This window comes from Tamandua tetradactyla, chromosome 7 (genome assembly GCF_023851605.1).
Source record: "Tamandua tetradactyla isolate mTamTet1 chromosome 7, mTamTet1.pri, whole genome shotgun sequence".
Taxonomy (NCBI): domain Eukaryota; kingdom Metazoa; phylum Chordata; class Mammalia; order Pilosa; family Myrmecophagidae; genus Tamandua; species Tamandua tetradactyla.
Window position 1 is genome coordinate 45166871 of NC_135333.1, and position 24590 is coordinate 45191460.

The 24590-nt window shown below is 39.1% G+C and overlaps 1 protein-coding gene and 1 pseudogene across 1 annotated transcript in view; both read right to left on the bottom strand.

Annotated features, from left to right (window-relative positions):
• The window catches only part of IL17REL (interleukin 17 receptor E like), a 45637-nt gene that overhangs the window by 11561 nt on the left and 9486 nt on the right, over positions 1-24590 (bottom strand). The gene's annotated exons all lie outside the window — the stretch shown is intronic.
• On the bottom strand, positions 22920-24573 carry LOC143689631 (acyl-protein thioesterase 1-like; annotated as a pseudogene).

Consider the following 24590-nt stretch of genomic DNA (forward strand, 5'->3'; position numbering starts at 1 on the left):
AACAAAGGGTCTGAGAAAACGTGGGCAGAGACTGTGTTTCCAGCCCTGGGTTCTGGGGCCCTTACCCCACCTTCAGGGAAACAGCAGCAGGAGGCCTGATCCTCGCCTGGGCAATGGCTGCAGACTGGGGAGCTGGGGGAGTCCTGCACCCCATGTTAAATGGGGGACACAGCCCCATACTGAGGGAAGCGAAGATACAGGAACCCCCAGTTGCAGCCCCACCTGGTCAGATGCAGCCTGGGCTCCAGGAGCTTAACAGTTGCTGGGGATGAGTAAATCACCAAACAGCGCCATCTTCTGGGAAGGTCAGAAAGTGCAGGGGAACTGCAGGGCTTTTCAGAGCCTCTGGAGACCCTGTCCCAGGCCCACTGGAGCTGGTCTACACTCCTGCATTGGAACCCAGACCTTTTAAGGGGACTTCAGGGCCCTTCAGAGTCCCCCTAGACCCTGCCCCAGGCCCACTGGAGCTGGTCTTCACCCCTGCATGGGAACCCAGCCCTTTTAAGGGAACTGCAAAGCTTTGCAGAGCCTCCCCAGACCCTGTCTCAGGCAGGAGCTGATCTACACCCCCTGCACAGGAACCTGGCCCTGTTTTGGCTGAGAAATATGGACAATCCAACTGTCAAAGCAGTGCCCTAATACAAACTCAGGTTGCTGGATGGCAAAAAGCAGAGCACTCCTGGGCTGGGTGTTGGGTGGGGAAGTCAAACCTCAGTCCTGCAGCCCGAAGTCTTCCCACGTGGGAGTCTGGGAATCAGCAGATGCATTGTGCCCACGGGCAGGTTCTCAGCCAACATGCATAGTGCTCACACCTGACCCCCCAGAGTTGGTGGCTTTCTATGTACCCAGGGACCTGTGGCTTTGACTGGATTTTTATGTGGTTAGGAGAGGCAGAAGAGGTGGCCCAGGAGAGCCATCTGCTGGGAAGACAGGGACCATAGTGGACTTTTGAAAAGGGTTTCACATGCTGTGTGAGACCCCAGCCCTGGTGTGGCTGGAATTACTGACAAACCATGTGCCAAAGGAGACCTTCAGTGCAAACCCAAGCAACTACAAAATCTGAGACTAGCAAGGGAAATCAACTTTCAAAATAATCTTATCATGATAATCAAATGCCAAGAAACTAATAAAGAAATCACAAAGCATATGAAGATGGAAGAAGAGATGGCCAAGCCAAATGGCCAAATTAAAAAGCCAGAGAAGATGCATAATTTGAAACTACTAATCAAAGATGTTCAAACAAATCTCCTAAATAAACTCAAGGAATTGGCTAAAGACATAAAGATATCAAGAAGACACTAGAAAAGCATAAAGTAGAATTTGAGTGAATGAATAGAAAAATAGCAGGTCTAATGGAAATGAAAGATACTGTAGATCAAATTGAAAATGAATGGGAGACACACAACAGCAGATTTGAAGAGGCAGAAGAATGAGTAAGTGAACTAGAGGACAGAGCAACTGAGTTCAAACATACAAAGGAAAAAATGGTGAAAAAGATGGAAAAATCTGAATTGGAACTCAGGGAATTGACTGAGAACATGAAGCACACAAATAGAAGAATCACTGGTGTATCCCAAAAGGAGAAGAGAAGAGTAAAGGCCTAGGAAGATTATTTGAGGAGATAATTGAGGAAATCTTCCCAACCCTTATAAAGGATATAAATATGTAAATCAAAGAAGTCCAACAAACTCCAAAGAGAATAAATCCAAACAGACCCACTCCAAGACACATATGAATCAGAATGTCAAATGCTGAAGAGAAGGAGCAAGTCCTGAAAGCAGAAGAGAAAAGCGACTTACCACATGCAAGGAAAGCCACATTAAGACCAAGTGCTGACTACTCATCGGGCATCATGGAGGTGAGAAAGCACTGTATGGTATATTTAAGATTCTGAAAGAGAAAATTTTCCAGACAAGAATTCTTTATCCAGCAAAGTTGTCCTTCAAAGGTGAGGGAGAGTTAAAAGTTTTCACAGATAAACAAATGCTGAGATGACTTGTTAACAAAAGACTGCCCTGCAAGAACTACTAAAGGGAGTTCTGTTGTCTAAAAAAAAAAAAAAAAAAAAGACAGGAGAGAGTCCTGGAGGAGGACACAGAATTGAAGAGTATTAGAAGTTAGAACAGTAACTTAAAGGACAAAAAGAAAGAGAAAAAATAGATGTGACAAATAAAAGCCAAAGGATAAGATGGTTGAATCAAGAACTACCTTTACAGAAATAAGTTTGAATGTTATTGAATTAAACTCCCCATTTAAAAGATAAAGATTGGCAGGATGGATTAAAAAATATGATCCATCTATATGCGATTTACAAGAGACATCTTAAACCCAAGGATACAAATAGGTTGAAAGTGAAAGGATGGAAAAAGGATGTTTCATGAAAGCTGTAACCAAAAGGAAGTAGGAGTAGCTATACTAATATCAGTCAAAATTGAATTTAAATGTAAAAATGTCCTAAGAAATAAGTAGGGACACTATATATTATTAAAAGGGAAAATGCATCAAGAAGAAATAACAATCATAAATATTTATATACCTAATCAAGGAGTCCAAAGTACACAAGGCAAACATTGGCAAAACTGAAGGGAGAAATCAATGTTTTTACTATAATAGTGGGAGACTTCAATACACTGCTCTCATCACTAGATAGAACACCTAGTCAGAGGACCAATAAGGAAATCAATAATTTGAATAATATGATAAATGAATTAGACCTAACAGATCTATATAGGTCACTGAATCCCCAAACACCAGGATATACATTCTTCTCATGTGCTCATGGAACATTCTCCAGGATAGACAATATGTTGGGGCACAAAACAGATCTTAACACTTTTAAAAAGTTTGAAATTATTCAAAGCACTTTCTTTGACTATAACTGAATGAAGCTGGAAATCAATAACTACTAAAGAACTGGAACTTTCACAAATTTATGGAGGTTAAGCAACAGATTCTTAAACAATCAGTGGGTTAAAGAAGAAATTACAAGATAAATGAGTAAACATCTGGCGATGAATAAATACAAGATTACAACATATCAAAACCTATGGGTTGCAGTAAAGGCTGTGCTGAGAGGGAATATTATAGCTCTACATGCCTACATTAAAAAGGAAGAAAGAGCCAAAACTAAAGACCTAACTCAATAACTGAAGAAACTGGAGAAAGAACAGCAAACTAACCCTAAAGCAAATAGAAGAAGAGAAATTACAAAGATTAAAGCAGAAATAAATGAATTGGAGAACAGCATCAACAAAAACAATACAGAGAATCAATAACATGAAAAGTTGGTTATTTGAGAAGAGCAACAAGATTGACAAACCCTTAGTTAGACTGACAATGTCAAATAGAGAAGATGCAAATAACCAAATCAGAAATGAAAGGGGGTCATTACATGGACTCCAAGTCATAAGAGGATACTATGAGCAACTGTGTGCAAACTAGATGAAACAACAATTTAGATGAAATGGACAATTTCCTAGACACAGATAAACAACTTATACTGACTCAAGAAGAAGTAGAAGATCTCAACAGACCAATCACAAGTAAAGAGATTCAATAAGTCATCAAAATATTCTCAAAAGCAGTGTGGACAACCAAAGCTATAGGCTGAGCCCCTAGTCTTGGGGGTTGTTCATACAAAACTTAACCCCGCAAAGGATAGGTCAAGTCTACTTAAAATTAGGCCTAAGAGTCACCCCCAAGAAAATCTCTTTTGTTACTCAGATGTGGCCTCTCTCTCCAGCCAACACAACAAGCTAACTCACCATCCTCCCCCTGACTATGTGGGACATGACTTCCAGGGGTGTGGACCTTCCTGGCAACGTGGGACAGAAATCCTAGAATGAGCTGAGACTCAGCATCAAGGGATTGAGAAAACCTTCTCGACCAAAAGGGGAAGAGTGAAATGAGGCAAAGTGTCAATGGCTGAGAGATTCCAAACAGAGTCGAGAGGTTATCCTGGAGGTTATTCTTATGCATTAAGTAGATATCACCTTGTTATTCAAGATGTAATGTAGAGGCTGGAAGGAACTGCCTGAAAATGTAGAGCTGTGTTTCAGTAGCCATGTTTCTTGATGATGACTGAATAATGATATAGCTTTCACAATGTGACTGTGTGATTGTGAAAACCTTGTGTCTGATGCTCCTTTTATCTACCTTGTGAACAGATGAGTAGAACATATGGAATAAAAATAAATAATAGGGGGAACAAATGTTAAAATAAATGTAGTTTGAAATGCTAGTGATCAATGAAAGGGAGGGGTAAGGGGTATGGTATGTATAATTTTTTTTCTGGTTTTCGTTTTATTTCTTTTTCTGTTGTCTTTTTATTTCTTTTTCTGAATTGATGCAAATGTTCTAAGAAATGATCATGATGATGAATATGCAACTATGTGATGATATTGTGAATTATTGATTATATATGTAGAACGGAATGATCATATGTTAAGAATGTGTTTCTTTCTTGTCATATTTTTTAAAAAACTAATTTAAAAAATTAATTAAATAAATAAAAAATAAAAGCCAAAAAAAAAAAAAAAGGCATCAAAAGCCTTCCTACAAAGAAAGCCCACGGGCAAATGGCTTCACAGGGCAATTTTACCAAACAGTCCAAAAAGAATTATTCCTGCTCAAACTCTTCCAAAAAATTGAAGAAAAAGGAACACTACCTAACTCATTCTATGAAATTAACATCACTCTAATTCCAAAACCTAATAAAGATACTACAAGAAAGGAAAACTACAGGCCAATATCCCTAATGAATACAGATGAAAAAATACTCAACAAGATACTTGAAAATCAAATCCAATAGCACATTAAAAAAATCATACATCATGATCAAGTAGGGTTTATTCCAGGCATGCAAGGGTGGTTCAACACAAGAAAATCAAGCAATGTAATACAATACATTAACAAATTGAAAGGGAAAAGTCACATGATCATCTTGACTGATGCTGAAAATGCATTCAACAAAATTCAGCATCCTTTCTTGATAAAAAACACTTCAAAAGGTAGGAATTGAAGGAAACTTCCTCAATATGATAAAGACCATATATAAAAAAACCCATGGCCAGCATCATATACTCAATGGTAAGAGACTGAAAGCCTTCCCCCTAAGTTTGGAATGAGACAAGGATGCCCACTGACAGTGCTATTATTCAACATTGTGCTAGTGTGGAGGAGCCTGCAACAGGCTATCAAAATGAGCCATAGTCAGCTGGCAGCCATTAACCCTAATGGCAGTCACATATACCAGCTGGAAAGTCCCTCACGCATGCATAGTATAAAGGTCAATATATCAGTAACAACATATCTGCAGCTAGCCCCAATTATGGTTATTGTTTCTAACTTGCCTTATCATTGGTCCCTGATGCCTTATCCAAACATTTCCTCATCCTACTATGTATAAAACCTGCAGCTGTTTGGACCTCTTTTGTCCTGACTTGAAACAGCACCCGCAAAGCTTTGTGGACTGCATAGCACAATAAATGATTTGAGCCTGACCTCTGGTGTCACGTCTTGTTTTGGAAGCCTCTCAGCTGAAGGCTGTGCCCCAGGACCGGGGTGCAATACTAGAAATTCTAGCTAGAGCAATTAGGCAAGAAAAAGAAATAAAATGCATCCAGATTGGAAAGGAAGGAGTAAAACTCTCATTATTTGCAGATGACATGGTCCTATATTTGGAAAAATCCCAAAAAATATACAACAGATACTTGATCTAATAAACAAATTCAGCAAAGTCACAGGATACAAGATTAATGGGAAAAAATAAGGAGGCAATTAAGGAAAAATTTCATTCACAGCAGCAACTAAAACAAATGGATTTCTAGGAATAAACTTTACCAAGGAGGTAAAGGACCTGTATACAGAAATCTAAAAAATATTGCTAAAAAATCAAAGAAGACCTAAGCAGATGGACAGACATTCCATGTTCTTTGGATAGGAAGGCTAAATGTCATTAAGATGCCAATTCTACTCAAATTGATCTACAGATTCAATGTAACACCAATCAAAACCTACTTTGCAGACTTGGAAAAGCTAGTTATCAAATTTATTTGGAAGGGAAAGGGGCCTCAAATAGCAAAAACATCCTTAAAAAGAATGAAATGGAAAGATTTATACTTATTGACCTTACACCTCATTATAAAGTCACATTGGTGAAAAAAGCATGGTAGCGGCACTAAGATAGACATATGAATGGAATAGAATTGAGAATTAGGAGATAGACCCTCAGATCTATGGTCAATTGTTTTTTGGCAAGGCCCCCAAATCCACCAAAATAGGTCATCATGCTCTCTTCAATAAACAGGGCTGGGAGAACTGGATGTCCATATTCGAAGGAATGAAAGAGGACCCCTACCTCACACTCCATACAAAAATTAGCTCAAAATGGATCAAAAAAATATAAGGGCCAGTACCATAAAACTCCGAGAAGAAAATACAGGGAATCAACTTCAAGACCTAGTGATAGGAGATAGCTTCTTACGTCCAAAGCCACTTTAATAATCTTTCATCAATTATAACAAATGTAACTACCGTTAAAAACTTGTAGACCAACAAGAAAGTGTTATCATCAACTGTACAAATTTTCCACACCAATGCAAGTGGTGGTGGAGTGGTGTATGGGAATCTTGTATTTTATGTGTGATTGTTCTACAAACCCACAACTTTTCAAATAACAAAATAAAAAAGATCGATGATTATACAGTTACTATGAAAAAAGAGCACAAATTATTCATATATTCAGATCACTAATAGACAGTGAAAGAAAACCACGGGAAAAAATACATATACATAGAACCAGCAATACAACTTCTAGGATTCCAACCCACAGTAACAAAAACTCAAGCACATAAATCCAAGGTGGCCCTTATGGTACTGCATGAATTAGCAAAAATATTGTATCCTTCCTTAATGGCCATCAGGAGCTAGCTTTGGAATAAATTACACTGTATCTATGACTAAATAGCATTCTATTAATTAATTAAGTTTAAAACAAATGAGGTAGATGTATATAGACATAGAAAATCTCGACAATATATAATAAGTGAAAAAAATAATTTGAACTATAATATATAGGTTGATCCAAATTTGTTTAAAAAAGCACATTTTATATTGTTTATAAAGCTACGTAAAAAAACTGACGAATTCACAAATTATGTTTATTGCATAAGCAGAACACACTGGAAAGATCAGCAAGAGATGATTTCTTATTATTCCAAGTACCTCTATGTTATTTGAGTTGTTATAATGACCATGAATTCCTGTTTTAATTAAAAATGCATAAATGGGGATTGGAGGGGCCAAGATGGCGGCTTAGCAATGTGCGCATTTTAATTTGTCCTCCAGAACAACTACTAAATAACCAGAAACAATACAGAACAGCTCCTGGAGCCACGATAGTGACTGGACACACAGCATACCCCAGTCTGGACCAGCTGGACCAGCTGCAAGTCTCCGGAACTGTGAGTTCCCCAAGCCACGGCAGCTGGCGCCTGGCACCCTTCCAACACAGGTGGCTTCCCAGAGGGAAAGGAAAGAGACTCTAACAGTAGCAGGGACTGAGTCCAACCAAATACCAATTGTGGCATTAATAAACAAATTCTGACTACTAAAAATAGGCCCCCAACTCAGGTGAAACTGGTCAAGGTGGAGGTCTCTTATTGGGCTAACCGAAAAAGAGGAAAGGGGATGAAACGGAAGTTTTTGTGACTGTTTCTACGGAGGTTTGGCTGCCTCTGGATTCAGCGGCGGGACTACTCGGGCTGCAACTGTCGAAGGCATAGGCAGAAATAGACTGCTTTCAGGGCTGTCTCCCGTCTGTTCCCCAGGGGAGGGGTGAAGCCCAATTTAGGTGGAATCCCTCTCTCAAGGAATTCAGACCCCAGGGCTAGGCAATTTGAAGCCATTAAAGCCAGCCTACAAACTCTCCTCGGTCTCCACCATGCACCCAGCAGGGAGAGCCTTCCAAAGTTAAAGGAGCCACAACATCTTTTGCTGGTGGGACCTGCAGGCAGACAAGCACCACATACTGGGCAGGATAAGAAAAACAGAGCCCAGAGACTTCACAGGAAAGTCTTTCAACCTGCTGGGTCTCACCCTCAGGGAAAACTGACGCAGGTGACTCCTTCCCCCTGATAGGAGACCAGTTTAGTCCGGGAAAACCTGGCTGGAGTCTGTAATACCTATGTAGACCCTCCTAAGGGTGGGGAGGGAAAAGGCACCTTACAAGCAGGACAAGAAACAAGAAATCAAGAATTGAAAAATTACCCTCTGTTAAATAAAACTTAAGCTAGAGGCCCAGGAAAAGCTGAACTGAAGGTCAAAAGACAGATAGACAACAAACTCATCTAGCAAGAAAACCCTAGGTAAGATAAGTGAAAGCAATCTCCAGAATAAACTAATTAAGGTAATTAAATGTCTAGACGCCAGCAAAAAATAACAAATCACATTAGGAAAATTGAAGATATGGCCCAGTCAAAGGAACAAACCAATAGTTCAAATGAGATACAGGAGCTGAAACAATTAATTCAGAATTGGAAATGGAAACAGAACAGAAATGGAAAACCTCATCAAAAACCAAATCAATGAATTGAGGGAGGACATGAAGAAGGCAAGGAATGAAAAAAAGGAAGAAATGGAAAGTCTGAAAAAACAAATCACAGAACTTATGGGAATGAAAGATACAGTAGAAGAGATGAAAAAAAACAATGGAAACCTACAATGGTAGACTTCAAGAGACAGAGGTTAGGATTAGTGAACTGGAGGATGGAAAATCTGAAATCCAAAAAGAAACAGAAACTATAGGGAAAAGAATGGAAAAATATGAGCAGGGACTCAGGGAATTGAATGATAATATGAAGCGCACAAATATACGTGTTGTGGGGGTCCCTGAAGGAGAAGAGAAGGGAAAAGGAGGAGAAAAACTAATGGAGGAAATTATCAACAAAAATTTCCCAACTCTTATGAAAGAGCTAAAATTACAGATCCAAGAAGTGCAGCGCACCCCAAAGAGAACAGATCCAAACAGACGTTCTTACAAGTCAGAAATTCAGAGGTCAAAGAGAAACACAGGATCTTGAAAACAGCAAGAGAAAAGCAATCCATCACATACAAGGGAAACCCAATAAGACTATGTGTAGATTTCTCAGCAGAAACCATGGAGGCGAGAAGACAGTGGGATGATATATTTAAATTACTAAAAGAGAAAAACTGCCAACCAAGAATTCTATACCCAGCAAAACTGTCCTTCAAAAATGAGGGAGAAATTAAAACATTTTCAGACAAAAAATCACTGAGAGAATTTGTGACCAAGAGACCAGCTCTGCAAGAAATACTAAAAGGAGCACTGGAGGCAGATATGAAAACACGAAAGAAAGAGGTGTGGAGAAGAGTGTAGAAAGAAGGAAAATTAGATATGACATATAAAATACAAAAGGCAAAATGGTAGAGGAAAGTACTACCCAAACAGTAATAACACTAAATGTTAATGGATTGAACTCCCCAATCAAAAGACATAGACTGGCAGAATGGATTAAAAAACAGGATCCTTCTATATGCTGTCTACAGGAAACACATCTTAGATCCAAAGATAAACATAGGTTGAAAGTGAAAGGTTGGAAAAAGATATTTCATGCAAATACCAACCAGAAAAGAGCAGGAGTAGCTATACTAATATCCAACAAATTAGACGTCAAATGTAAAACAGTTAAAAGAGACAAAGAAGGATACTATGTACTAACAAAAGGAACAATTCAACAAGAAGACATAACAATCATAAATACTTATGCACCGAACCAGAATGCGCCAAAATACGTGAGGCAAACACTGCAAACACTGAAAAGGGAAATAGGCACATCTACCATAATAGTTGGAGACTTCAATTCCCCATTCTCATCAATGGACAGAATATCTAGACAGAGAATCAATAAAGAAACAGAGAAGTTGAATATTACAATAAATGAGCTAGACTTAACAGACATTTATAGAACATTACACCGCACAACAGCAGGATACACATTTTTCTCAAGTGCTAATGGATCATTCTCAAAGATAGACCATATGCTGGGTCAAAAAGCAAGTCTCAACAAATTTAAAAAGACTGAAATCATACACAACACTTTCTCAGATCATAAAGGAATGAAGTTGGAAATCAATAATAGGCAGAGTGCCAGAAAATTCACAAATATGTGGAGGTTCAACAACACACTCTTAAACAACCAGTGGGTCAAGGAAGAAATTACAAGAGAAATCAGTAAATATCTTGAGGTGAATGAAAATGAAAACACAACATGTCAAAACTTATGGGATGCAGCAAAGGCAGTGCTAAGAGGGAAGTTTATTGCCCTAAATGCCTATATCAAAAAAGAAGAAAGGGCAAAAATTAGGGAATTAACTGTCCACTTGGAAGAACTGGAGAAAGAACAGCAAACTAACCCCAAAGCAACAAAAGGAAAGAAATAACAAAGATTAGAGCAGAAATAAATGAAATTGAGAACATGAAAACAATTGAGAAAATCAATAAAAACAGAAGTTGGTTCTATGAGAAAATCAATAAGATTGATGGACCCTTAGCAAGATTGACAAAAAGGAGAAGAGAGAGGACGCAAATAAATAAGATCAGAAATGGAAGAGGAGACATAACCACTGACCTCACAGAAATGAAGTAATAACAGGATACTATGAACAACTTTATGCTAATAAATACAATATTGTAGATGAAATGGACAACTTCCTAGAAAGGCATGAACAAACAACTTTGACTCAAGAAGAAACAGATGACCTCAACAAACCAATCACAAGCAAAGAAATTGAATCAGTCATTAAAAAGCTGCCCAAAAAGAAAAGTCCAGGACCAGATGGCTTCACATGTGAATTCTACCAAACATTCAAGAAAGAATTAGTACCAACCCTGCCCAAACTCTTCAAAAAAATTGAAGTGGAGGGAAAACTGCCTAATTCATTCTATGAAGCCAACATCACCCTCATACCAAAACCAGGCAAAGATATTACAAAAAAAGAAAACTACAGACCAATCTCTCTAATGAATATAGATGCAAAAATCCTCAACAAAATTCTAGCAAATTGAATCCAGCAACACATTAAAAGAATTATACATCATGACCAAGTAGGATTCATCCCAGGTATGCAAGGATGGTTCAACATAAGAAAAGCAATTAATGTAATACACCATATCAACAAATCAAAGCAGAAAAATCACATGATCATCTCAATTTAGGCAGAGAAGGCATTTGACAAGATTCAACATCCTTTCCTGTTGAAAACACTTCAAAGGATAGGAATACAAGGGAACTTCCTTAAAATGATAAAGGGAATATATGAAAAACCCACAACTAATATCATCCTCAATGGGGAAAAACTGAAAGCTTTCCCCCTAAGATCAGGAACAAGACAAGGATGTTCACTATCGCCACTGTTATTCAACATTGTGTTGAAAGTTCTAGCCTGAGCAATTAGACAAGAAAAAGAAATACAAGGCATCAAAATTGGAAAGGAAAAAGTAAAACTATCACTGTTTGCAGATGATATGATACTATACATCGAAAACCCTGAAAAATCCACAGCAAAACTACTAGAGGTAATAAACGAGTACAGCAAAGTGGCAGGTTACAAGATCAACATTCAAAAATCTGTAGTGTTTCTATACACTAGTAATGAACAAGCTGAGGGGGAAATCAAGAAACGAATTCCATTTACAATTGCAACTAAAAGAATAAAATACTTAGGAATAAATTTAACTAAAGAGACAAAAGACCTATACAAAGAAAACTACAAGAAACTGTTAAAAGAAATCACAGAAGACCTAAATAGATGGAAGGGCATACCATGTTCATGGATTGGAAGACTAAATATAGTCAAGATGTCAATTCTACCTAAATTGATTTACAGATTCAACACACTACCAATCAAAATCCCAACAACTTACTTTTCAGAAATAGAAAAACCAATAAGCAAATTTATCTGGAAGGGCAGGGTGCCCCAAATTGCTAAAAGTATCTTGAGGAAAAAAACGAAGCTGGAGGTCTCATGCTGCCTGACTTTAAGGCATATTACGAAGCCGCAGTGGTCAAAACAGCATGGTACTGGCATAAAGATAGATATATTGACCAATGGAATCGAATAGAGTGCTCAGATATAGACCCTCTCATCTATGGACATTTGATCTTTGATAAGGCAGTCAAGCCAACTCTTTTGGGACAGAACAGTCTCTTCAATAAATGGTGCCTAGAGAACTGGATATCCACATGCAAAAGAATGAAAGAGGACCCGTATCTCACACCCTATACAAAAGTTAACTCAAAATGGATCAAAGATCTAAACATTAGGTCTAAGACCATAAAACAGAGGAAAATGTAGGGAGATATCTTATAAATCTTATAATTGGAGGCGGGTTTATGGACCTTACACCTAAAGCAAGAGCATTGAAGAAAGAAAGAAATAAATGGGAGCTCCTCAAAATTAAACACTTTTGTGCATCAAAGAACTTCATCAAGAAAGTAAAAAGACAGCCTACACAATGGGAGACAATATTTGGAAATGACATATCAGATAAAGGTCTAGTATCCAGAATTTATAAAGAGATTGTTCAACTCAACAACAAAAAGACAGTCAATCCAATTACAAAATGGGAAAAAGACTTGAACAGACACTTCTCAGAAGAGGAAATACAAATGGCCAAAAGGCACATGAAGAGATGCTCAATGTCCCTGGCCATTAGAGAAATGCAAATCAAAACCACAATGAGATATCATCTCACACCCACCAGAATGGCCATTATCAACAAAACAGAAAATGACAAGTGCTGGAGGGGATGTGGAGAAAGAGGCACACTTATTCACTGTTGGTGGGAATGTCAAATGGTGCAACCGCCATGGAAGGCAGTTTGGCGGTTCCTCAAAAAGCTGAATATAGAATTGCCATATGACCCAGCAATACCATTGCTAGGTATCTACTCAGAGGACTTACGGGCAAAGACACAAACGGACACTTGCACACCAATGCTTATAGCAGCATTATTTACAATTGCAAAGAGATGGAAACAGCCAAAATGTCCATCAACAGATGAGTGGCTAAATAAACTGTGGTATATACATATGATGGAATATTATGCAGCTTTAAGATAGAATAAACTTTTGAAGTATGTAACAACATGGATGGACCTTGAGAACATTATGCTGAGTGAGACTAGACAAAAACTAAAGGACAAATACTGTATGGTCTCACTGATATGAACTGACATTAGTGAATAAACTTGGCATATGTCGTTGGTAACAGAGACCATCAGGAGATAGAAATAGGGTAAGATATTGGGTAATTGGAGCTGAAGGGATACAGACTGTGCAACAGGACTGGATACAAAAACTCAGAAATGGACAGCACAATACTACCTAACTATAATGTAAGTATGTTAAAACATTGAATGAAGCTGCATGTGAGAATGATAGAGGGAGGAGGGCTGGGGACATAAATGAAATCAGAAAGAAAGATAGATGTTAAAGATCGAGATGGTATAATCTAGGAATGCCTAGAGTGTATAATAATAGTGAAATGTACAATGTACAAATTTAAAAAATGTTTTTGCATGAGGAAGAACAAAGGAATGTCATTATTGCAGGGTGCTGAAAACAGATGATAATTAATACTTTAAAATGTCACCTTACGTGTGAGACTAAAGCAAAAAATGTTTATTTGTTACAAAATTTATATTTTGACTAGAGCATTTCCTAATATAACTCATGTAGATAGTTTTATCAAATGTCATAAGTACTTGGAATCTTAGGTAGGACATGAGATTTTGTTGGTTTGTCCAGAGTGATGCCCCGATGAATCCCAGAGTGATCTGATCAGTGAGTGGAAAGTATTTGCAAGCCCCCTTCAGGGAATGGTGAGAGTGGGGAGAAATTCAACTTCCCCAATTTGAATTCTCGATATTTTCACAAGCAGTGTGGACAACCAAAGCTATAGGCTGAGCCCCCAGTCTTGGGGTTTGTTCATATGAAACTTAACCCCACAAAGGATAGGTCAAGTCTACTTAAAATTTAGGCCTAAGAGTCACCCCCAAGAGAGCCTCTTTTGTTGCTCAGATGTGGCCTCTCTCTCCAGCCAACATGTCGAGTAGTCTCACCACCCTCCCCCTCTCTGCGTGGGACATGACTCCCAGGGGTGTGGACCTTCCTGGCAACGTGGGATAGAAATCCTGGAATGATCTTAGACTCAACATCAGGGGACTGAGAAAAACCCTAGAATGAGCTGAGAATTAACATCAAGGAATTGAGAGAACCTTCTCCACCAAAGGGGGAAGAGTGAAATGAGACTAAGTGTCAATGGCTGAGCGATTCCAAACAGAGTCGAGAGGTTATCCTGGAGGTTATTCTTATACATTAAGTAGATATCACCTTGTTGTTCAAGATGAAGTGGAGAGGCTGGAGGGAACTGCCTGAAAATGTAGAGCTGTGTTCCAGTAGCCATGTTTCTTGATGATGATTGAACAATGATATAGCTTTCACAATGAGACTCTGTGAATGTGAAAACCTTGTGTCTGATGTTCCTTTTAGCTACTATATCAACAGAAGAGTAGAACATATGGAATAAAAATAAATAATCGGAGGGAACAAATGTTAAAATAAATTTAGTTTGAAATGCTAGTGGTAAATGAAAGAGAGGGGTAAGGGGTATGGTATATATAATCTTTTTTTCTCTGTTATAGTTCTATTTCTTTTTCTGTTGTCTTTTTATTTCTTTTTCTAAATTGATGCAAATGTTCTAAGAAATGATGAATATGCAACTATGTGATGATATTAAGAATTACTGATTGTATATGTAGAATGGAATGATATCTTAATGTTTTGTTAATTTTTTTAATTAATAAAAAAAGTTTTAAAAAATGCATAAATGTATTTTGACAGAAAAAGAAAAAAGTAAAATAACTCAGAAAAAAAGGGTGTGAAGAGGATTTGGGGGTGATGGCTATTGGTTGTCGTGGTTGTGGGAAGGGTTTTAGGTACTGTGGTGGTTTGAAGCTGAGTCTACCCAGAAAAGCCTGTTCTTGGCGCTAATCTATTCCTGTTCCTGTGGGCCGTTTGAGCAGGACTACCGATGGAGCTTCTTCAGTTAGGAGGTGACCCACTTCACCCAGCATGGGTCTCTATCCTCTACAGGAGAGAGAAAGGGAGGGAGGGAGAGAGGGAGAGAGGAAGAGAGAGAACAACAGAAGCAAAAAGCAGAAAGCAAGGAACCCGGAAGAGAAGGGAGCGGGCAGGAGAGGCCATCATGTTCCCTGCGTGTGGCAGAGAAGCCCAGGATCCCCGCAGCCCAGATTTTGGGAAAAAAGCATCACCTTGACAATGCCTTGATTTGGACATTCTCATGATCTCAAAGTGTAAGCTAATAAATCCCATGGTTTACATCCAGAAAATGAAAACACAGGTGCATACATATGTCAAAACTTTGCAAATTTAAGTATGTGAGCTTATTGTATGTCAACTATATATCATCTTTTTCCCTGCCAGCCTGTGACACAGGTGAGAAGACAGGGAGACCCCAGATTCAAGTTTATACAAGCCCAGAAATGGTATGCAGCATTAACCCCTACGTGCCCATGTGTCTCCCCTCTTTTATTTCTCCTCCTCAGCTGGCCTTGGGGTGTGACTGCTGGCCCCTCACCTCCCATATGCCCATATGGTTAAAACAACAAAGCAGGTGAAAGGCGGCCTGCTTCTAACTGTCAGCATGAGCTGGTGATTACCCCGCGTGTCAGGAACAGAACGCCTGTCCTGTTGGCTGCACCTGCCCCCACCCTGCGCAACCCCCCTGGCCCCCCACCCTGCCCCCAGCCCAGCCACCCGTGCACAGCTGCCTGGAGCTGAGGCACCAGTGCAGGCATCTAATGGGCCTCTGGGGCACCTACAGGTGATGCTTGCACACAGGAGGCTGGGATCGGAGGCCGGCCCCACCCAGGAGACCCTGGTCTCCGTCCCCAAACCCCCAAACCCTGGCTGTCCACAGGCTGAACAGTCAACCCAAGGGATTAGGGAGAAAACCTTGGTTAACACAGGGAGGGGGAAGAGTGGATGGGGGAGGGGCATGTGGGAAACCGCCCCACCCCCAGGGCCACAGCATTCTCAGAGCAAAGAAAGACTGTGCTTTAGGATTCTCTGTTCACCGGAGCTGTCATCCTCATGTATGAAGGCAACTAAAAGACTTCTGTTAGGTCGCCGGAACAGGGAAGGGCACTGCAACTGGAGCTGCGGAGGCTGTGTCTCCCCTCCCAACCTGACTTCTGGAACTACTGAACTGCCCCTTCCGGACGTCACCTGACCTCCATCCTTAAAAGCTGCCCTCGCCAACGCCCGCGCGTGCACTCACCTCCCTCCATCTTGGGTTTGGTGTGTTCTGCCCAGGAGCGCAGAAATAACCCCCCCACACACACTTCAGATTTCCTGGTCTACCTTTCTTCTTTCTCACCCTTTCGCCTCCTAAACCTTTCAACTTCCTCCTTTATGCAAAAAATGAGAAACACACATCCCTTAACCCTTTCTGAAAATACGACATGCACAAAGATCTATTCCAGCCAAACAGGAAAAGGACCAAAAGTAGAATATAGCAACTGGGGATGCCATAGAAGAGAACTAGTGGTGAGCATGCAAAGTGAATATGGGGCTCACAGGAAAAGTAGTCTCCTATAAAATTGTTTAAGAGGAGACTGTCCAGTAGAAAGGACAAGTGAAGTGAAAATGTGCCAAACTGTATGTGGGACAGAACACTGAGAATCAAGTACCATGTGGAAATAGTTACTTCATCGTAAAGACTTAGGGAGAAGTACAGTTTTCCTTATTCAAAGATTTGAAAACCACCCCAAAAGTCTTCCTAAAAGAATACGTAACAGCTGTACTTTAAAAAGGAGAACTATGAACTCACAAGGAAGAAGTAGGTTACAAAAAGGAGCAGAGAGCAAAAAAACTGGTGAAACAGGGTGATGAATTTGAATTAGAACTGAGAGAAGTGCAGGAGGGGGAGAAACCAGTTTTTGTGTGAATAAAATCAGTTGGAAGTTGCATTTCCCATTATATGGTAGGTAGACTCCTTAGTCCAACTCTCCAGCTACAAACAACACAACCCTGGAGAAAAACGTGTCTTTTTTGGAAAAAAAAAAATCTTGAGAACATCTAAGAGCTGATAAAAGACTAAAGGAATCACCAGGAGAGAGGACTGAGGACCCGCGTGCAGGGGCCCCTTCTGCCCCAAGGGGAAACAGCGGCCACAAACCAGAGAATTAGGGGCCCCGGGTGCATCTTAGGGCGCCTCCCCCCGTTTTAGGGGGACCCTGGGAGAGCTGGCGCCCCGCCTCAGGGTCAAGCAGGAGGACGCTGCAGCCCGTGAACCGGGGCTCGCGCGAGGCTCTCGGGATGCTGGCGGCTCTGCCTCGGCGCGCCGGGGCCCCAGCACCCGGAGGGGCCGGGAAGTCTCAGCCTGAGAATTAAGCCTGGACGGGCTCCAGCCGGCTTTACGGGAACACACGACTCAAGACAAATGCAAATCTTGCCTGGGGAAGGTCCCTTAATCCCGGCCTGCGGGGAATTCCAAGGTGTTGAGCAGACACAGTCAAAGGTAAGCGCGCAGACCGGATATATGCACCGGGAAAACTGGGGGGCCTTAGAAGCAGTGCGCACCCGAAGGTCCTCAGATAGCTGGGCATGGGGGGGGGGGGGAGGCGGGGGCGGGGAGGCACCAGTCACCAGGCTAGCTGGATCTAAGGAGAAAAGACAAGCTCAAAGAGCCGTGCAGTGAAAACACCTGTAGAGGGAGGCCAAGCCTATGTGAAAGAAACAAAGAGGACTTCTAAAAACGAAGCCTATGGCAACAGAAATTAAAAATGTAATGTGATTTCACATCACTATAGAGAGAATTCTTGAACTGGAAAAGTGATCAGAATAAATTATCCAGGAGGCAGCAAAGCTGGAAAATACAGAAGACGTTAAAAAATATGTGGAGAATGACATGAAATACCTAAAATTTGTCACTGGAGTTCTGGAAGGAAAGGAACAGTATTTGAGATGATGATTAAATTTTCCAAGTCTTATCCTAAAAGTAATAGACCAGTCTCATATATGAATACAGTTGCAAATTCTAAACATAACTTTGGAAAATAGATTAAACAATATATTAAAAGCATTGCCAATTAGAATTTATTTCAGGACTGCAAGCATGGTGTACTCTGAGAAAATCTCTCAGTAAAATTCACCTCATTAAAAGATTAAAGGAGAAAAATCATTTGATTATTTTCACAGATGCAGAAAAATTTAATAAAATTCATTACTTATTCATGATAAAAAGAAATCATACAAACTGGAACAAAAAGGCACTTCTTTGCCTAAATCAGGGAACTCTACCACAAACATACAATAAACTTAATGCTATAAATTCTATTTGTTTTTTTCAAATATGCTTGCTCTCTCTTTGTAGTCCCCCCCCTACCCAGGGCACACATTGTTAACTTTTGGAATCATTACCATTTACAGCAGGAATAAGAATTTTCCCCATTCAATATTGTCTGGAGACTTGAACCAATTCCATAAGTCAAGAAAAAGAAATAAAATGCATAAGTTCATTATGTGCAGAATATGTGATTATATAGAAGAAATTAAGGGACTCAATGGTACATCTATTAGAAATAATAAAGAGATTTTAGGAAACGTATTGGATACAAGATCAAATACAAAAATAGCCTTGCTTTATTTACTGTATTTACAGTGGCTTACCAGCTGTACCAATTAGAAAAAGTAATTAAATAGGTAACATCCACAGTGTTTTTCAACTTCTGAGTGAAGACTGAGCTAAATGGAGAGGCATACCATGGTCATGGTTGGAAGATTCAACTTTGTTAAGGTGTCATTCCTGTCCCAAATTGATCAACAAATGCAATGCAATTCCAATGGAATGCCTACTAAAATTCAGGAAACAGTATACAAAATACTAAGATTCTTTTTAAATCTTTTTATTGTGAAAAATAAAATGAAGACATAGAAAATCACACAAGAGAAATGTGTGGCTTGGTGAATCATCTTGGAGCAAACACCCAGACTGCCTTTCCATGTAGCCAGTCCCAATTTTAGCTCCTTCCTTATTCCAAGAACAACTACAACTCTTATTTTTATAGCAGTTACTTCTTTGCATTTCTCTATAGTTTTATCATTCAAATAGGCTTCTCCAGACACGATAGTTTGGTCCTGCCCATTTTTAAAAACTTGATATATTCATTAGGTCTCTTTTCTTCTGCAAGCTTTTTTTCTTGCTCTTTCTTTTCCTTACAGATGTTTTGTTGAAGAAGCCAGGCTCTTTGACCAGCTGAGTGTCCCGTGGCCTGGATTTTGCTTTCCTCAGGGTGCATTGCAACACTTTCTTCTGTCCTCTATATTTCTGGCAAATGGGCAGTGGGACCCAGTGGCTTGATCACTGTCGGAGTTGGGTCCTTTGGCAGGAGAGGTGGAGTTGGGCGCTCTCACAGGGTGCATGTGTCTGCTTGCTTCTCTTTGCTGATGTTAGCAGTCTCTGGTGCTCAGTTCATTGGGGATGCAAAATGGTCACACTCTAATTCTATCCTTTGTTTTCATTTCTTAGCTGGCATAGTTTTGTGAGATGCTTCTCATCTGGTCTTAGTTTCTTAGAGGTGGAGTTCACAGAGGGAGAGCAGAATCAAGGCGTGATTCTTTTATTTACAGTTTTCAAGATAATGAATTGTTTCCCTGTATTCAAAGGGGATGAACAATTCGTTTATTTTTATTTTTGAGATACATCACTAGGAACTCATGGTTTTAAACATGGGTTGCGATTCATTGCAATTCTTATTCTTTTGTGAGGCTCACATATGTCCCCTTTGGCTAGTGTGAGATCCCTCAAGGGGCTCCTGAGTCCCCTGACAGGTTCCCCGTCTTTGATGTTGCCTGCTGGTGTGACAGGGTGGTCCAGCCCCTTCCTGTGCATCTTCTGCCTCAGACTGGGGACTGACCCTTTCTCCAAAATGCCCTGCCTGGTTTCTTTTAGTGGGAAAGGGGAGACTCTTGCTGAGTTAGTCACTGGTTCTAGAATTTTCTGTGGGTAGAGCTTATACTTATATTTCCAAGTCAAAATAAAGGTTGTGCCTAACCATTTCATGATGGCAGCCACATCTCCTTTCTTCCATGCTGAGAATCTTGATTCTCAAAGACACGGGGGGTAATACAATTAAAATTTGTCATAATTACTCATTTGCTGTGTTCCACATAACAAGTCTCAGTGCTAGTCCAACATGAACAAAAATAATGGCCAGAAACAATAAAAACACCTCTTGGCAGGTGCTCTTCCCATTTTTATTGCTGGCCCATACCTCCATTGTCAAAGCACACAGCTATTGCATACCACACTGTCTCTCCTTTAGCCAACCTTTAGTCTTGGTTTTACAAAAATCAGACGTTTCAGTCTCACCACCAGTTCTTACATTGATGTCTCTTAGTCATTCTGGTTGCCTGAAGCTTGCTCTCTGGTAGATTCCTCAAGATGAGCCCACGGGGACAATGTGCTCTGAGTTCTTGCACGTTGTGTCCTTGATCCTTGAAGGTCAGTTTTGCCATCCACTTTCTTCCAGCATAAAAATGTTGCTGTTGAAGAGACTGATGATAATATACTTTTATTTTTCTATAAGTTGCATGGTTTTTTTTGTGCATAGGATACTCAAGATAATTTTTATTTTTCTTTACAATTCAGTAATTTTACTAGAATATGTTTTGGTGATATCCTCAGATACATAGTTTGTCCTTTCAATATGTAGTTTCAAAAAAATTTTATCTTGAAAAGTTTTCTTGGCAAATAGTTCTTAATATTTGTTAAGTTGTTTGGTTTTTGTCTTCAGGGTCCCCTATTATTTGTTATTTGGATATTCCTTTGCCTGTCTTAGACAGTTATCACTTTCTCTTACATCATTTAAAATTTTTTTACTTTAAAAAAATTTCCTCCTTCTCATCTTCTGTTTCTCTTAAGGTACTTGGGATTGGGCTTTTCCACTCTGTAGTCTTCTAATTTTGTCTTCCTTTCTAAAAGGATTCTCCACTTTCTTTCTAGTTCTTAGTTCTGAAACCTAATTTCTGAGTATTTCTAATTAGAATAATTTTGTTCTTTAATGTCTTGTATCATTTTCCTGAGTATTTTAAGTTGTTTTGCAATGAAATGTTACAGTTTTGGTTTTTTCTTACATGCCTTTTAGGTGCACTTCAATTTCTGTAGGGATATTATTCTGTTCCTTATTCTTTTTTTTTTTCAGAATTAAATTTTATTTCACATTGATAGAAACCATGAAGAAGATTTACATTTTCCCACACTACAGCAAAACTTTTCAATGGAATAAGATATCTTACCATAAATAAGGCACTGATTTATATAACTGAATATAATTGTTTATATTCTTCAAAGTAGAAGACAATGCATTTGTAAATGATTGTTTAAAAATTTTAAATTCAGACATAAACATATGGCTTAATTATTAACATTCTATACTGTACACTGCTGAACTATTTCCATTATCAATTAGCACCCATTTATACAGATGCAATCCCTTCATTGTTTTGATTAGTTGGAATACAGCCCCAAAATTAGCAATTCAAAAATACCAAGCATACACTTCAATTAAATATTAAATTGTGTGGTAATTATACTATGTGTATCAAGTTCTGACTAACCTTTTTTACCCAGAAATTTGTTTTCAAATAATTTTTACCAGTACTCTGAAAATACTGACCATATAAAATCAAAAGATTGCTATTTTTATGCTTGTACAAAAACTAATTTATGAACTCATTTGACTAAAGTCAAAATTTCAAAGTTCATTGGCAGATAAAAATAAAGCAAAATTTTCTGAAAGATTCTAATTTTCCTTTGTAGTTGGTTTCAAACATGTACAAAATTAGTAAACTTAAACTCCATGTGACAAGAAGAATCATCTTAAGCCACATCATCTTAGAAATTACAATTTTTTTTTTTTTTTTTTTTTTTTTTAAGGAAAGACAGAGAGAAGGAAGGAAGGATAGAAGGAAGGAAGGAAGGAAGAAAGGGAAACATTTTTAAACATTTTCTTGTTTTATTGTATTCTGTTTCTCCGTTTTTGTTACATGGGCTGGGGCCGGGAATCGAACCGAGGTCCTCCGGCATAGCAGGCAAGCACTTTGCCCGCTGAGCCACCGCGGCCCACCCAGAAATTACAATTTTTAAGATCAAGTCTTAAATATTTCAGAACATACTAAAGTATGATCTAATCACTCTTCCAATTAAGTGCATAAGGGTTAAAATCACAGAAATATTCCTGTTCCCTAAACTAAAGATTCTAATAAGTCTAAATTTGGACTAAGATACAGTTGAAGAAATAAGCAGTGCAGAAGTTTTAAGTGATGCCTGGTTTCATTAAGTATAAATATATCATAAATACTATGTGTCTGAGATTTAAATGTCAAATTACAGCATTTACTAACACCAGATGTCTATGGCAGGGAAGCAATATTTGGTCTCCTCTGAAGGATAATAAAAGAACATGTCTTTTCTAGAAAGGAGAAAAGAATGTTAAATGGAAATGATAGGAAATCCCCAAATAAAAGGGCCATTAATTGAGGAGAGCAATAATATTATTTTCATTCACACTTCAAAGTATTATCCCTATTATTAGGAATAATATACCATCTCATTATTTTGTATTATAATTATTATGTATATATGAATACATATATAAAAATATGGCCATTGTATAGTGACTAGGTAATTTTGGAATAAATCCATAGTCTAAGTCACAGTGCACTTAAATCATTTATATCTTAACTGCTCATTTATACAAAAACAAATTTTCATTAAGCAGAATAATAATTTCCCAATGATGTAATAAATATTCTGGTTGCAGTATTTTATTATTTTTCTGAATCACATTTGGGAAAAAGCCAGCTACTTCACCTATTTTATTATTAGTATTACTCTGGGATCACATTATACAAATATATGTATAGAAACTTAAAGGAAAGTACATTTACCATGAGGAGACATTATTTAGTCTGTATCATTGGTATGTATTTGCAAAACATTCTAACACTGCAAACAAGAAGTTTCAGGATTGGGCACATTAAAAGTTTTTACTCTACTACAATGATGCTGGTGTCCTTCTACCCAAGTCCTCTTAGTAATGCCAATCAACTGATGGTAGGACTTGATCAATGAATTGCTTGATATCTATCATTTCCTGGTGACATGAACTGTGCATCTAGCCCTCATAGGTTCTGAAGGTTATATTGGCTGGATTTACCAATATTTTTAACTTTTCAGCAGTAAGAGAACCAAACATTAGGGGAACTAAAGGGTTGCAATCTCCACGGCACCGGAGGATAGATGTATCTTTATTAGCACCACTGATAGGACCCTGTGGAAATGAAGCCCGAAGTGGAAACTAGCAACTAAGTGTAACAACACCTGCCAGTTTCTGCTGCGTGGTAAGAGCAGTATTGTGCTGGTTTGAAAGGATGTATGCCCCCTAGAAAAGCCGTGTTTTAATCAAAATCCCTGTCGTAAAGGCAGAATAATCCCTATTCAATGCTGTAGGTTTGAAACAGTAATCAGATCATCTCCCTGGACATGTGATTTAATCAAGAGTGGTTGTTAAGATGGATTAGGTGATGACATGTCTCCATCCATTTGGGTGGGTCTTGATAAGTTTCTGGAGTCCTATAAAAGAGGAAACATTTTGGAGAATAAAAGAGATTCAGAGAGAGCAGAGCAGAAAGACATAGCCACGAGAAGCAGAGTCCACCAGCCAGTGACCTTTGGAGATGAAGAAGGAAAATGTCTCCTGGGGAGCTTCATGAAATGGGAAGCCAGGAGAACAAGCTAGCAGATGACAGAGTGTTTGCCACGTGCCCTTCCAGATGAGAGAGAAACTCTGACTGTGTTCGCCATGTGCCTCACTTGAGAGAGAGACCCTAAACTTCATTGACCTTCTTGAACCAAGGTATCTTTCCCTGGATGCCTTTGATTGGACATTTCTATAGGCTTGTTTTAATTGGGATATTTTCTCAGCCTTAGAACTGTAAACTAGCAACTCATTAAATTCCCCTTTTAAAAGCCATTCCATTTCTGGTATATTGCATTCTGGCAGCTAGCAAACTAGAACAAGTATATAAAGATAAAGCTCCTCCCTGGGAAAATCCTCCCAAAACAATCTTGTTAGAAGGAATTCCATTCTTTACCTCTTGGTCTATCAAAGTTTTGACGTTTTCTGCTGCCTGCTTGATTCCAGGTTAATCCTCCTGTGAATTGGGCGAAAGCCCAATAATATCAAACCAAGAAGGCATACTCATATTCATGTTTAATTGTATCAGGCATAACCGGTGCATGCGGGCATATATATTTGATATATGAACTTCTGATACCTGCCAAGGCTTCTGCCCATCCATGCCGTGTGTCTCCCAATCCATGAAGAAAAACAACTGCCGCTGTGGCCTTGCGGGTGGCAAGCACGATGGTGGGCAGCGGGGCTGTCATGTTGTTGCCGCACATGCACGGCTTGGCATTCC